This window comes from Protopterus annectens, chromosome 8.part0, assembly GCF_019279795.1.
Source record: "Protopterus annectens isolate FY-2018-M chromosome 8.part0, PAN1.0, whole genome shotgun sequence".
NCBI classification, from domain to species: Eukaryota; Metazoa; Chordata; order Ceratodontiformes; family Protopteridae; genus Protopterus; species Protopterus annectens.
Genome location: NC_056741.1, coordinates 1,865,703,945 through 1,865,720,500, shown reverse-complemented (window position 1 = coordinate 1,865,720,500; position 16,556 = coordinate 1,865,703,945).

The following is a 16,556-nucleotide window of genomic DNA, read 5'->3' as shown; positions in this document are numbered from 1 at the left end:
ATGTATTGCACAAAGTACAGTTCATGACTGTCTCCAGGACACTTTCAGTCATAAAATGCTCTCTTTTCCTCCCACTCCAGGAACAAAAAGTATATGGCTGAGGTAGCCCCCTCCATGGGCAGATATCATGTGTATACTTCACAGATGCTTAGCAGCAATACCAATAAAGTGTAAAGCAGGATTGTGGTTTCATAACAAAAGGTGTCTAAATACTTGCAGTAGGGCTGTATCCATTGCATGTCTGTTCTAATGTAACTGTAAAACTGTAATAACTGTAGAATGCAAAAGTAATTGCTTGAAAAATGTATTGTACAACCCGCAGTACAGTTCAAGTCTGTCTCCAGGCCACTTTCAGTCACATAATGCTCTCTTTTACTCCCAGTCCAGGACCAAAAAGTAAATGGGTGAGGTAGCCCAATTTATGGACAGATATCATGTATATACTTCACAGATACTTAGCAGCAATACCAATAAAGTGTAAAGCAGGATTGTGGTTTCTTAACTAAATGTGTCTTAATACTTGCAGTAGGGCTGTATTCATTGCATGTATTTTTTAAGTTGCTTCAGTCACTTGTTACATTATTTGCAGATGTCCACTGCAGTCACAGCTTTTGGGTTCTGCCCCCATGCCTGCCAAATAAGACATGATGGCTGTCTAGTCTACTTAATGTACACAAACATACCTCTCAACTGTCATAATTTTTCATAATGTAATTTCAATCACCCAATCTGTCTGGTCTATGAATATTAGATAAATGATTACCTGGAATGCAATGTATTCAAATCCATTTACAGAACACCTTGGTAGTCATGTGCGTGCACATTATGTGAAACAGTTCAGTGTAGTTGTGTACATGCATTTGTTAGTGCTTGGCCCATACTGTTGCATGCAAACAGCTTGAGAGGTATGTACATGCTACATCATCTATAGATGAATTATAGTTGTTGTACTCACAGCTGACACTGCACACCTATAGAACTATGTATTAGCAATCTTTTTAGGGATATCATCTACAACATCACTAATGGTATGTTTTCTCTGTTTCCCCACCCCTTATCTTCTTCAATGTATTATTGTTACTTATTATTATGACTTAATATATTTTGTTAAACTAACTGTTTTGCTTGCCTTATGGGTTATTTCATTCTGGCTTGTTGTTAACATACTTACTGTTATGCTATTTAATGTTCTGTTCCACATAATATACCTTAATATGTGTTTGGATTAATAATGCCAAAAAATGCACAGTAATCCCATTTGGGAAAAACAAAGTATCTACAAACTACCACATAGATGGGAATCCACTAAGTACAGAAGAAGTAATTAGGGATCTGGGTACCCAAGTAGATAGCATGCTCTCCTTTGATAACCACATAGCCAAAATGGTCAGGAAATCCTTCTATGTGGCACACCTGATCACAAAGGGTATCTCATCCAGATCCAAGGAGGTGATTGTGCCCCTTTACTCCTCACTCATTAGGCCCATAATAGAGTACAATGCCCAGATTGGGATGTACCTCACTAGACACCTGCAACAACTAGAAAAATCATAGAAGTACCTCACTAAGAGGATTAAGGGACTTAAACAATTACCCTATGAAGCACGATTAAAAAAGCTCCAGCTCTTCTCAGTCGCTTACCGTCTGCTCAGAGGTGACCTATGCCTGACCTATAGGGCCATGTCAAACCCTGAACTAATAGACATGCTTCACCTCAAAAAAACGAGATCCCTCAGAACCACTCATTGTAGTGACTTGAACCTATGTACAACAATAAACAGGACATGCTGGAGGGATAGATTCCTGTCCCAGTGACTCTCCTCACTCTGGAATAGAATCCCAATCCATATTTGACAGAGCTCCTCTCTGACCCTCTTCAAGAGAAATCTTGATGAGTGGATGGGTAATCGTAAGTTCTACTCTGGGATCACTTCAGGAGCCCTGTTGACAGAGGCCCATGTTACTAATCTAATGGGGAGGCAAAAGCCATCACTCTGTGGCTAGGCTTATAAATGCCCATGGGCAGATAGCCTAGTACTTACCTATGAACCTATGAACCTATGGATATTATGTTCCATTATGTTAATACTAACATTGGTCTGGTTATTATTAACCTTAACTTATTCTTATAACTAATTTACTGCAACACATCAAGGTAGGCTGGTTCCAGGTGATTCACCTACCTTGCCTCCTCCAGCAGTGGCACCAGGGCCCAGTATGTCTGGGACTCAGCCTGATTGTGCCCCCTCTGTTGCCCCTGGACTACCTGTGGCATTGGATATTTCTACTCCATGGGATGGGGCTGGGCCCTCCTCTGGGAGCAGTGTTGGGGAGGGAGTTGTCAACCATGATGAACTACCAGGTTTGGTTTGCAGGATCATGTACCATGGGTTTGGATGATGCCTGCACTGGATGGAGAGCATGCTGGCCACTATGGCGGGTGAGGTTCACCCCAGAGCACAGCCTCCACCACTGCCAGCCTTGGGGCAGTGACAGAGCAGTGCCAAAAGTCCCATGGGTGGGGACATGAGTCATGCTGCTACCTTGTGGAGGCACATGGGACTGCAAATCCACAGCACCCTCCCCATTCAAGGTGTTCACCCCCTCTTGTGTTACATACAGTGGCAGCCAGTGACTTCAAATTAAAGAGGGGGGCTGCAGGAGACAGCTGAATGTGTGGGGCCAATGGGAAGGGGTGGGGCAACTAGAAAGCAGTGGAGCTATGCTCAAAACCACAACAACTGGAACTTTAATTAAATATGCTGCCCTGGGTGCCAAACCATTACAAGAGTCCAATCAAGACAAAATGAAGTGGAGAAGAAAAAAATATTTTACTGCATTGGCTACATGACAGCTTACTTAATCTCTAGATGGAAACACAAAGGTTGTGAGGCATGAAAAAAATAAATTATTTTTTAAATACATTACTGGAATGCCAGTCAAAATCAAGTATAAAAAAAACAAGCAACACTCAACTCAAACCACTTCTCCTTGCTCTGCAGTTCTAATTATAATTTATATTCAGCTTTACAAAATTACCAAGTAACATGCTGAAAGTTGCAATCTCTGTGATACCCCCATTTGTAAAAATGTTTTTTATCCAAAAAAGACCTGCTGCCTGACAACAACTATTTGCTTGTTTCATGGGGAAGACATGATCAAAGTAAAAAATGAACAGCAAACAAGAAACAAGCTCAAGATAAATTGCTTAAAGGATTACTGCACAAGTTATGGACCACACATGATAGATTGGGAGTTTAGTTTACAGGTAAAGCTTGCAAAGATGACTGCAAGTCTCCAACAAATGTAATGAGCTTCTGAAAATACTGTAATCCTGTCCTTTATTACAAATACTGTCATATGCATTTCAATACCTAAGGCTTATACGTTATCTAGTTATGTAAATATTCTCTGCATGGCGACAACAAAAAGGCTTTCAATGTTGGTAATTATTTAACAGTATACTTATTAAAGCTTACTTGCATCTTACAATCTCTGACAAACTTACCTGATGGTCAATAAAGCATTGCTACTTAAACAGAGAGCAACAGGGCACTTCAAGAGCATGTATTTTCTGAATAATAAGAAACATAAATCAACAGTATAAAACTATGATAGAAAACCAGAACATTCTGCAAAATCAAGGACAGATGAAAAGCCACTGTCGTACTTGTGTCTACCTTGGATGGGGGAATACTCTGCACACTTACAATGCATAACTGCTCCTTGCCTTGCTTGGACACATCCAGAGTCACTACATGGGTGGGTGGGTGGGTTGCAACAAGTATGTCACAATTTGAAATGTCTCTGGCTGACAGTGATGGCTCTGACACTCATACCTCTCAAACTCAAAGCAAGAAATCTGGACAAAGCCATACATAAAAGTGGGACACAGGCCCAAAAATAAGGACAATTTTTAAATATTGCTCTTATAAACTTAGAAAGATAATAGAATAGTTGTAGGTCTTGCATTAGTATGAATTTTCCTAAGGGTATGAAATCTGCAACTCAAATGTCTGCCGTTATTTTCTAACTTCAATCTTTAATGATTTGCCACTAGTTTGCCAGAAAAAACACAATTTTATGAAAAACGGAGCAAAAATGTGCTGCAAAAATATAAAATTGCCACACAATACAGCTGGGAACCTGTCAAGGGAGGGACACCTTTTTAATATTATTACTGTTAACTTGAGCAGTTAACAAAATAAGAGAATCTACGTGCATTTCTGAAATAAAAGTAATCTATAACTCTGATCATTACAGTTATTTATAATTGTAAATCCTCCATGTTTTCTTCCAAAATTGCCATTTTCCGGAGGGATTATTAAGGGGAGAGCAACATTTTGAGCCAAAATTGGGAACAGTTGAGAGTTTTGGATATTCCTAATTCTATAAAGCGATTTATTTGCATGTACCTCTCAAACTCTTAATGCAGGAAATCTGGACAAGGCCAAATATATTGGGGGAACATAAAAACAGTACTAAAAATTGCTCTTGTATAAACTTAAGACAGTTGATAGAATAACAGGTCTTGCTTTAGCATGCATTTTTCTGAAGGTTATGATGTTTGAAATTCAATGCCTGTCATCATTTAATGACTTCATTCCTAAATGATTTGCCAGAAAACTACACATTTATGAGGAACAAACCAAAAATAAGAAGCAAAAATCTATTCATTCTGCAAAAATCTGAATAGTTGAGAGGTATAGTTCAGCCAGGGCTATCTTTGAGTTTGCTGCTTTTTCCCCCTCACAAAATCATGGTCGAATGGAGCCTCCCCCTGCAGCCATTCCAATGTCCCATTCCTTGGTTATTTCATCCCATTTACCATAAACACTGTAATGTGCATACTGCTTTTCTTCTACGATGATTTGGATTTCATTTGAAAGTTTTGTTTTGCATTTTACAGCACAAGCACTAACAGATACCTGCAAACAAAGCAATGCAGTCTCACAATGAAACTAGACTTAGCATTAAAACTTCTTTGTCCTTGAAACTTACATTCTTTGAAACAGCATTGCAACCCACATTCAAAGAAAATATATTTTGCCAGTGGCAGATAAAGATTAACTTTGGGCTGTTTTCAAATCACAGGCCCCTTGCACATGAAACATACATGTGCTCTTTGATACACCTTCCTGATTGTATTAAATTATATTCCTTGTACAATACAGTACAATTGTTAGAGGTTGTTTTACATTTGTTTTGAACATTTTTCCAGTATACAATGGAACAAAGTGCATGCACCAATAATGACAAAACTGCCCAATTCAGAACATTTCCATCATAAAAGTCTACTCATACTTCTACAGTCCACCAATATCAGTAAATATACACAATCTCTGAAGAAGTAAAAGTCATCTAAATAATTCCACATTAAAGAGATCTTTAACTAATGAAGAGGTTGCTGCTAGCAAACAACGTTATATTTCATTGTTTCATCTACAAATAAAGTGCTGTTTGCCTTTGAGGAATAAATTGCTAGTAATATTGCAGTGGGAAATGGATGGCAAACTGATAGGTTCATAGTTACTAGGTATCTTCACCAAAAATGACTGTAGCATCCACCCCCTTTACAACACAGTACAGTATCAGTAATGCATCCGTCTACTGTGGGAGTAGAACCCATAGCCTTCTGCATCAAAAGCAAGTATACTACCTGTTGTGCTATTAACAATGCAAGCCACCTCTGCATAAGCAGCACTAAACTTTTGTTCCCCTGCAACTCTCAGCTCCTTGTAAAATCTACTCGACATTCAGCTGTATCTCTGAACTTTGCAGCACAAGAAATCTGGAAAAAGCCACAATTTATGGGGGGGGGCAAAAGCCCCAACACCCCCCCATAAATTTGCTTGTATAATGTTGGAAAGTTGCTAGAATAAAATGCTGTGCTACATTTCACTGCCAAGACTTGAACCCAGGACCCTGTGTAAGGCAGTTAGAGCAACATACCACTATGCCCAATCAGCTGTTTTATGAAAGGGAGGAAGACTGAAACTTAAATGGCTACCATTTAGTGGATTCCGTTCTCACCATATCTGTCAACCTCTTAGCACAAATCACCTGAGCAAACCCAATAATGGGGGGATACAGCCCCCAGACATATTCAGTGAATTCAGTTCTCACCATAGCTCTCAACCTTAGCACAAACAACCTGGACGAAGCCAGTAATGGAGGAATACAGCCCCCAAACATATTCAGTGAATTCAGTTCTCACCATAGCTCTAAACCTTAGCATAAAAAACCTGGATGAAGCCAATAATGGGGGAATACAGTCCCAAAAATAGGGACAAATTTCAAATATCCATTTTATAAACTTAGAAAATTGCTAGAATAAAAGGTTTTGTGTTACCATGGACTTTCTGAAGAATATGAAGTCTGAAATTCAAATGCCTGTCATTTTTATTTAACATTTGTTAACCAGAAAAGTCTGACTTGGAACAAAAGCCAATTTTCAGCAGAGGCCCAGGAAGAAACACCCCAGACACATGTCTTTGTAAGATGGGAGGACACCAGAGCAAACCCACACAAGCACAGGGAGGACATGCAGACTCCACACAGAAGGCACCCCAGCTAAAAATCAAACCAGAGAACTTGCAGCTGTCAGGCAACAATGCTACCACTGCACTACTGTGTAAGGAAAAAAAATGCAGAAACCACAGATTTTATGAGGAACAGAACAGAACAAATATGAGGCAAAAATCTGCAAATGTTTTACAACTGGTGGTGGGTAGGGAATTCAGGCTCTTGCCACCTGCATGCAATGTACAGGGTTCTAGCCCACCACCATGTATCTAGCCACCAGTATGTAGCAACTGGGGCATTTTACACACTCACACATGGACACTGGACAATCACACATGTACACACATCTATGCACACAGACCTCCCTCCACACACACTCTTACATGTGGACAGTGGACACACATACACATACTGATTGTCAGGTCACTGCATGGAGCATTTGTCAAAAAGTTATGAGAATGAAAACAAACCAGCTGAAGACTAAATTGAAGAATTATGTGACAATATCTTTAGTGTATCACACAATACATGTTCATTCATAAAAATAATGAATTACCTGTCTCTTCAAAGTCACTGCACAAAATATTGCACTTCTGCCAGTAACAAACAAAATTCCACAGGTCACTTATGATGTTAAGCATGCTCTCCAAATTAGAATCATGTCGGCATTTCTGGAACATACTCCATTCCTCTTTTAGGAACATCTGGTTAGAAACTAATGTGTTACATTGCGGAGAATAAATTCACCATCTCCTATCAGTGTTTCTACGTAATAATTATCAAAAGACTTCACCACTACTAAATTGTGTTTTCTATGGGGTCTGCAAATTAGATTAGTCTCTCAAAGGAAATATGGAAATTAAATTGTCCAAACAATACTCATTGTGAAGTTATTGTTTATGACTACAGTGTTAATTAATCCTCACATAGTAGATAAACTCAGAATGTACAATAGAACAGCTCTATTTGCAGCAGTCAGAAGCCCAAATTCCTTTCAGTGTTTGCTCTAAATGTCATATGCAGAATTCACTTTACAAATATATTGCTAAGCACACAAGTAGTGTCTGCATACAGATTCATACAGAGTAGTTTTTGCTATACCTAGGATACCTGTTATCATGATACAAAGCTTTGAGTCCTCTGATTCAGATAAGAACCCTGAGAAATGTAACTGTCTGCCTAAAAACTATCATTCCATGTTGTTCTTCACATCTGTTCTTAACTGCACTGTCTTCCTCTCTTCTTCGTCTTTCCCATCCTACAATATACCATTATTTCTCCCATAACAATATGCCTAAGCCCTGCTATATACTTTTATCATTTTATCTTGCTTTTCTGCCCTTGAGATACACCTTGAGATACACCAACAAAATACATACTTACATACAAGTGTGAGAAATATAGCCATACTGTAGTTCCAAATAATGGCTGCTGTTTTTCCTCTGCCCTGTCTGTATATACTGTATAACATATGTTGGTGTAATTTTGTTGTAGATATACACATGCCAATCAATATATTGTATGTAGTTAATTTTTAATTATGACATAATCAGTAGTAAAATTTATGACACCACTTAAGCTTTTCTTCCCTGGCCTCCTCTTTAATTGAGCACTGCCATGTACTATCTAATTCAATCAACAATATTTAATGATAGTGATACTAACAATAATGACAGCAGATAAGATGGATCATCGTTACCATTCAGATATACTTACTGGTTTGCAGCTTATCCATGTATAGGTAAAATTAAATTACTATCAATGCTTCACATAATGTAGGTCTCCACTGAAAGATATACACCATCCATTGCAAAGAAGTTGTTCCCTCACTGAACTAGAAACTAATTAAATACACTGCTGATCAATACAAGATGGCTAATAAATAAAAAAAAAAAACATGCCCTAAGTTGGAGTATCTTTGGAAGTGGTAGCAATAAGTGTGATTATATGGACAACTCCCTGAATGCAGGACAGTGTTAAAAACAGATACTTGACTTCAGCCAGTTTTTGCCTCTGGTCATCTTTTTCATCTGGTAGTTTAGATATGTTTGGTTGTACTATATGGCATAGACAAATTTCTGCAACAATACAAGGGTTGAGCTTTACCGAAGGAATTAAAGAGGAAAAAATAGATTTCACCACTGGGAGTAGCCTAAAAACATAAGCAAAAGTTGCATTTTGTTTTCTCAGGTCATGTAAGCTCTGTGCATTTTGCCTTAATAGACACTTTTGTAAATGTTCAAGAGTTTTATTAAATGCATTTGAAAACAACTGTAAATATGATACAAGAGCTGAAATTTGTGTTTACTTCCCAAGGTTTTCTACAAATGATCATTATGATCAACAAATCATATTTCAAAGTAAACGAATTTCAAGCATCTTATCAGCAATGACTTGTCCAAAGTATGTCTGACTGCATACAATGCAGATTCAAATATTGCCAGGTCTACAGTGTAAAGCATGGAGCTATTCATAATAAATCAAAGATAATTAAGTAATTTTGTAATTTATGCATGTCTGTAAACATGTATAAGTAACTTCTTTAAACAAGCCTGTAATCACAGTATGCAGTCATAACTACATATGGTTATTAGCAGCTACAGACAGTTAGGATCCCTATACTTCTGGACTCTCCCCACATCTGTTGTAAATCTGTATGCCAGTTGATCTCAACTGTGCAACTGTTTATAATCATGCCACTCTCTGAGGTGTTTACATTATATTACAAATAATGGGTCCATATCTGATCTTTGTTTAAACAATTTAACTCTTAAGTTATCATTTTAGAACATCTAATCAGTAAAGTTTCCCCCTATGCCCTCCCTCCCTCCCACCCTTGCGGTTGTCACTAGGCACCATTCCTTTAATATTATTTTGGACGTTGCACACTCTCCCTTTGGATACTAAGTCAATCATTTCACACTTAGTATTTAGGTATCCACTTCATTCCTTTAAAACCAAGAATGTGTAATGCTAATTCTTTCATTCACAGAGTAATGCAGTATTGGCAGGTAAGCAGGTTTTGGCTACTGACAAAAATGCACCATTGTTCAAGCATGTGTATGCTATCACTATGTTTGTATGTGGGGTATGTGTACGTCTGTCATAACTAGAACTTATTGAAGCTGACAACAAAATTTGGAAAGAGTATTGTCTGTCCCTAGTGCCATCACACTCCTAATGTCACGTCCAACCACTATGTATTGGTTCAGGACATTGCATGTGGTAGCTATTTGCTCAGTGTGTTTTTTATAATCTTTCTAATATATATTTACCATCTCAAAAGTGCTTACTCCTCTCTGTACTCTTCTTTTCTAGACCTAACACCACTCTTAAGTATTCAACTCCGGTACCACCTTTAACATTCCTATAAGAAAAGTGCAGTCCGGGTCTGAACTGTCTGCAAACAGCTACAGTTAACTTTGAGTATGTGTCTAACTGTTTGAGCCAATCTTCATGTTCCCCTGGAGAGCACTGTGCTTTGGCTGTAAGCAACCCCCCCCACCACCACCACACACACACACACACACACACACATCTTCCACTTTCTCTTATTCCCTTCTGTTAGCAAATAGTATCAATAACTGATCAATACTGTGTGTTTGTTTATTTAAACTATACCACAGTAGCCTACTGATACAAGGTTATCCTGGTTTTCCACCTGAGAAATTAAGACAAGACTTACAGTTTCAGAGCAGTCCTTGGTCAATTGTGATTGTTCTTAACACATACTTGTCTTGCTTTGGCTCATTAGCAGCAGTACAAAGAACTGCCTGCTCACACCCTTGTTCTCCCCTCCCCTTCCCTGTTTATTAACTTAAGACAATCCCAGAGTTAATAAATATTACCTGTGGCAGGCACCATTTGTAAAACTACAATCCACTCTGCTACAGGCCCCATGAAGGCTCAGTGTCTCTCCAGTAAGTGTTTTACAACTGTAAATGCCTATTTATGTTGAATTGTATTAGACATTTTACAACTGTATATGTTTATGTTGAATTTCAAGCCTGTACTCCAATCTGCTTACTTACACTATCAGACTACTTACCCCACTCATAGGACCAAAAACTGGGACTGGGTTAGCTATTTGCACTCCACAGCCTGTGTCATAATGTCATCCTTTGTTTTTCTTTCTTTTGTCTACCCTAGTGTAACAATAAGTAAAGCTGTATCTTTTGCCTACTTAACTTCTTTATTCGATTTTTTTTACTGACCATTATTCATGCTTTTCTTAGTATCCACTGATGCTTTTCCAGATCATTTTCCTTCCACTACTTACACTTTCAGAAAACTCTTCTTTGCCCTATTCAATACACCACATCACAAGTACCTCAGTGATACACCACATCACAAGTACCTCAGGGATACACCACATCACAAGTACCTCAATGATACACCACATCACAAGTACCTCAGGGATGCACCACATCACAAGTACCTCAGGGATGCACCACATCAAAAGTACCTCAGTGGTACACCACATCACAAGTACCTCAGGGATACACCACATCACAAGTACCTCAGTGATACACCACATCACAAGTACCTCAGGGATGCACCACATCACGAGTACCTCAGGGATGCACCACATCAAAAGTACCTCAGTGATACACCACATCACAAGTACCTCAGGGATACACCACATCAGAAGTACCTCAGGGATACACCACATCACAAGTACCTCAGGGATATACCACATCACAAGTACCTCAGTGATACATCACATCACAAGTACCTCAGGGATACACCACATTACAAGTACCTCAGGGATACACCACATCACAAGTACCTCAGGGATACACATAACAAGTACCTCAGTGATACACCACATCACAAGTACCTCAGGGATACACCACATCACAAGTAGCTCAGTGATACACCACATCACAAGTATATCAGGGATACACCACATCACAAATACCTCAGGGATACACCACATCACAAGTACCTCAGGGATACACCACATCAGAAGTACCTCAGTGATACACCACATCACAAGTACCTCAGTGACATCTGCTTTTCATGCTTGTTTTAATTTCCTTTTTTGCTTAGGCCTTTGTCAGGCCAACATTTCCATCTTAAAATACAGATGAACTATGCCCCAAGCTTCAGTTACCAGCACATTCATGTATATTCAGACTTTTAAATCTACTCCCCTCCCCCAAAGTCCTACATTTCTGCGCTTCATGTGTGCCCAGTTGTCTGTCAGCACATATTAATCCACAGTGATCACTACCTAACTTGCTGTTTTTGTACATCATTGTGTGTAGTACAGTCTCTAAACAAGTGCAAATCAGGCCCACAGCATCTTCATACATGTGAGCTCTCAACAGTGTAGCGAAACATTCTAACACTTACAAAAGAATGTCAAACTTTGTAGGTTCTCTACTTATCCAAACAAACTCTGGCTTTCAAAACAGTAAATCACATCATATGAATAGTACATATGCTTAGAAGGTAAAGTCTGGTGGTTACTAGGAGGCACATCAAAAGATTAGGCTTTTTCTTCTTTCTACAGCTGTAAGGGGGGCTATAGTCCTGCAGTCCTATAGCACGAGCCACCCCTGGTCACACATGACCCCTGTCTGATTTCTTGTCTGTCTGCAAAAGCTTCCCCACCTACCCAAATTACCTCCACATGTACCTATGTCCCTTCCCCAACATTCCACGCTCACCTTAAAAAGAAAATGGGCACCGTTCCCAAAAAAAAATATCATCCCATACATATCTCTCCATTTCACACATGTGGCCAGCGGACATAATTTGGTCCAATTGGCTTGACAATGCAGTTATGTTGTCCTCACCCTTCTGTCGGGAGGTAAGTGTACAAAGTCATCTACAAATTCAGTCAAAGTGCAGAGGTGTTTCTGTACAAGAAATGGATAATTATGGTTCTTTCCTACACCCTTCCTGCACATACCTACCTCCTTTTCAATATGTTTCCCCCCCTGCTTGCACCCCATTTCACCACTTTCCTATCTCCCCATTTTTCTTTTCTTTAAAGATGTTTTGCAAGATGCTACTGGATGCGGCATGTCAAGCAGCATTGCCAAGCTCAGATAAATGCAGCTATACTGATATATGTGTTTTAAATGATAATAAACATGTACAAAATAAACACCTGTCCCCTAATTCGAACCCAAGATCATTGCACCACTGCATTAATGTGCCACACCACACAGCTGTTAATCAAAACAGGTGGTCTAAGCAAAATAAAATAACTGCAAGTTACAGTCATTAAGCAAGTTTAATCAGAACTGTGTGTCATGCCGCATTGTGCAAACTTGCTGAAAGAGTAATGGAAAAAATGGGAGTGTAACTTAGAGTTTTGTGCAAGAGCACACCAGTAGAAAGCCAGACATGGAATCATGGATGTAAGTGAGGCCTTTAATAGAAGGTAAATGTGCATGCTTATCAGAAACATTTATAAATATACCTAGTAAAACATTAATAGCAACATACATGCTCAACTCGGACTCTGGTGGAGAAATGCATCCATATAAAGCCATTCACATAATGATGGGTGTAAAAAGAAGTATGTCACAGTCTGTATGTGTCCACTTATTTCTTGACAAATACACCTGCTGCAACAGTAACTCAGTAGCTCAGTCTGTTAAATGCTGTGCATTTAGTAAGTTTTGCCACACATAATCCGGGGTTCAAATCCACTGGTGTGTAGCATTTAAATTAAATTATTGTGAAGCCAGCAATTTATGACTGAGTCTTGCACTCTTTATCCACACAATGCATTCCAAATTAAATGTCTGCTTTTCCCTGATGGAAGTCACAGGCCTGCAGATAGGAACATACTTCACATATCGCTAAAGCAACACTATAAGTGCATAAAGTGTCAGGTCATGCATTAATATGCATTCACAGAGTTTTAACTCAGGTAATGCATGAGGCCCACTAATATCAGAGTGCATAACAGAATTCTTTCATAATCAGATTACGGATTAGCACAGCTGCACAACTAACATGCACATATGAAGCCCCTGCTAGTAACAAGGACTACCTGGATACACGTTCCAAATGAGTACTAGACTGTAACACATGACCTGACAGTTACCCAAATGGTTGACTTAATGTTATATTTACCTTCTATGTTGCTCTAGGACACAACAACGATGTTGCCTAGTATTCTGTTAGTGATACCATTACTTAATATATTTACCTTAAACACATGCCTTAATTTGAGTGGAAGGGGTCACCTCACTCTGGCTCTGCTTTTACAACAAGGCTGACACAGCTCCAGCAGTTACCCTTATAGCTTGATGTCCTCCAAAGTGTCTACACTCTCTGCCTATGCCTATTGCCTGCAGCAGTGGCTGCAGCCTGTAGCACGCACATCTGTATGTAAAAGTAGCTGCTACACACCTACCCTCTGAGGTGACATAGTCTGCTCACCCCAGTAATGTCCAGCACAACATATCAGAAAGGCCTTCTAGTCTACATGAAGACCTTATATCTTGTTCAGTGGTTGCATGTCATTGGCTGATGATATTGCAAATCAGCTGTCTTAGCTACATTTAGCATGTCAGAACCACAGAATGGTTAAGAGGCAATCACCTGGTAATGAGAAGCATGTAAAAAAGGCAAACAGCTGGCTATGGGGAACTAGTCTGTATGAGACTTTCTTCACTCAGTAAATGCGTTGTCAAAACTTTATATATCTGCACATATCAGCAGAGGAGTATTGTACTCCATCAGGTATGTAACCATTTTGTTTACAACAAGATGCATATGTGTGAATATACTTGGGAGAATAGGGATTACAGCATTAAGCCTTTCTTAGAACTGTGATAATGACATGTCATTGATCTCCAGATTTATTACTCCTACAGCGGATGTACAATACATCAAGGGTGGAATTTTTTTTGTCAATGTGGCACACTGATCTCATGGAACTGTACCTTTATAGTGGTTGTAGCACACTGCTATTTGTTTGGAACTGTTGTTTTGACATATTATCAAGGGAGTTATCCCTAGGGGACACACTATAATGGACTCCAGTGTTGGGTGTATGATCATACAGCAGTATCTGTTATGACACACATGGGAATTGCTGACTACCATTAGTGTCTTGGTTGTATCCACATGCTTAGTATGTTTGCACACTGTGGAATATGACATGTGTGATCAAGAAGTGGATACTGCCAGCCATTCTGTTCTTGCTGTATCTGTACAAAGTATATTTCCACGTATGTGATCCTGACATGTGTTCCCATTTTGTTGTCTTACAGGAAACATGTATCCCAGATGCCCTGCCCCTTTAACAGATACAGAGAATTATATAATACTAGAAGGCATCCGCAACACCATGAACTCCTTCTGTCTGGAGAGGCAAAACAAGGAACAGTGGGCAACATTGTAGGCTGACCTTGTCCATGATGTGAATGCCATAGGTCATCAAAGTAGGACATAGGAGCAGGTTCGACACCATGCAACAGACACGATTAATGTTGCATGCAGAAGAGCAGCAGATGTAGCCAGGGATTGTGCTGTCACTGATGGAGGATATGCAGCAGAACAACCACTCTCAGCCACTGAGGAATTTGTGGTGAACATAGGAACACAAACACCTCCCAGGCATTCATCACACCATACATCATGGATGTGGGTGCCACAATTTCCATACAGGTAAGCTTAGTAGCATTGGAATACTGTAGCATTCAGTGTGTAAGGGTGTACATACTTTTACTAGGGTGTCAGGTCTTTGTTCTTTGGGGGAGAGTTTTTAACTAAAGTTTGACTGTCTTGCTCAGATTTTGACCAACATAACAACACAGTAGCTGCTGTAAATGTGAAATATATGGACATATTACCTTGTTGTGGTACAACATGTAGTGGTACCTACATTACATCTCCCTCAACTGTGCACAAGTCCATCAGATATCGGACAAGTCCATGGTCCTGCTCCTTGTAAGCACAACACTTTGTTACAGGTGTAAATTTATAGCAATATATTCCTAAAGTGTCATCCCAGGCTTGCTGTCTGCATTGTTGGACATGTCAACATGTCAACATGATTGCCATCTGCACAGATATTTTCTGACTATACACATGTTAGAGTCCTACCTATGCTTTGTATGTGTGACCACACTGATAGATGTGACAGTATGGTCAAGACATTACAGATTGTTATATGTGTCAACTGTGCAGAGTCTTCACAAATGTCAACAGTGTACCTCATATATTGGATTCTTACTAACAAACAGCAACAAACATATACAGTAGGAACTCTGCCTGATGATGTAAGTGATCATACCTTAACTTACATCATAAGACAAAAGAGTGACATTAATTACACCCCTACCTATAGGATCTCACATAGTAATAAACACTTCAACCCATTATTATTCCAAAATGAACTAAAGGCCTGTAACTGGAATTTTCTAAAAATCCTAACCCTTGAAGAAGCTATCAAATATTTCAATACCAAATTCCTATCAATCCTTGACCAACATGCTCCAAAACGATCTATCAGAGTTAAATCTAAACCTGCCCCTGGCTGTCCAAAGAGACAAGACAAAAAAATACTACTTAGGAATAAATCTTGGGCTAAATGGAGAACTACAAAAACTACCTCAGACCAACAAGCCTTTAGACGGTTAAGAAATAGCACTAAAAAAGCCATTTTTATAGATAAAAAGAACTACTACTGTAAATTACAGCAAACTCACCATGACAACCCCAAAAGGTTCTGGTCAACCTTAAATTCACTCCTACACCCAGGCCACTCTAGTACACCTTCCCCCTTAAGAGCTGAAAAGAATACCTCACATCAAACTGCTAATGCCTTTAATTCCTTTTTCACTGACACCATTAATTCACTAGCAAGTCACCTCACAATAGACAAGTCTAACCTTCCCACCTGTACATCTGCTAATCTCCGTACATTCCAACTACAACCCATCTCTACTACCTATATCCTAAAACTCATCCAAAAACTTAAACCTTTGTTACATCCTGGGAAATAAGGAGACCACACGGTTCTGGAGTTGTAAGGCCTTTCTTTATTAAGAGCCTCC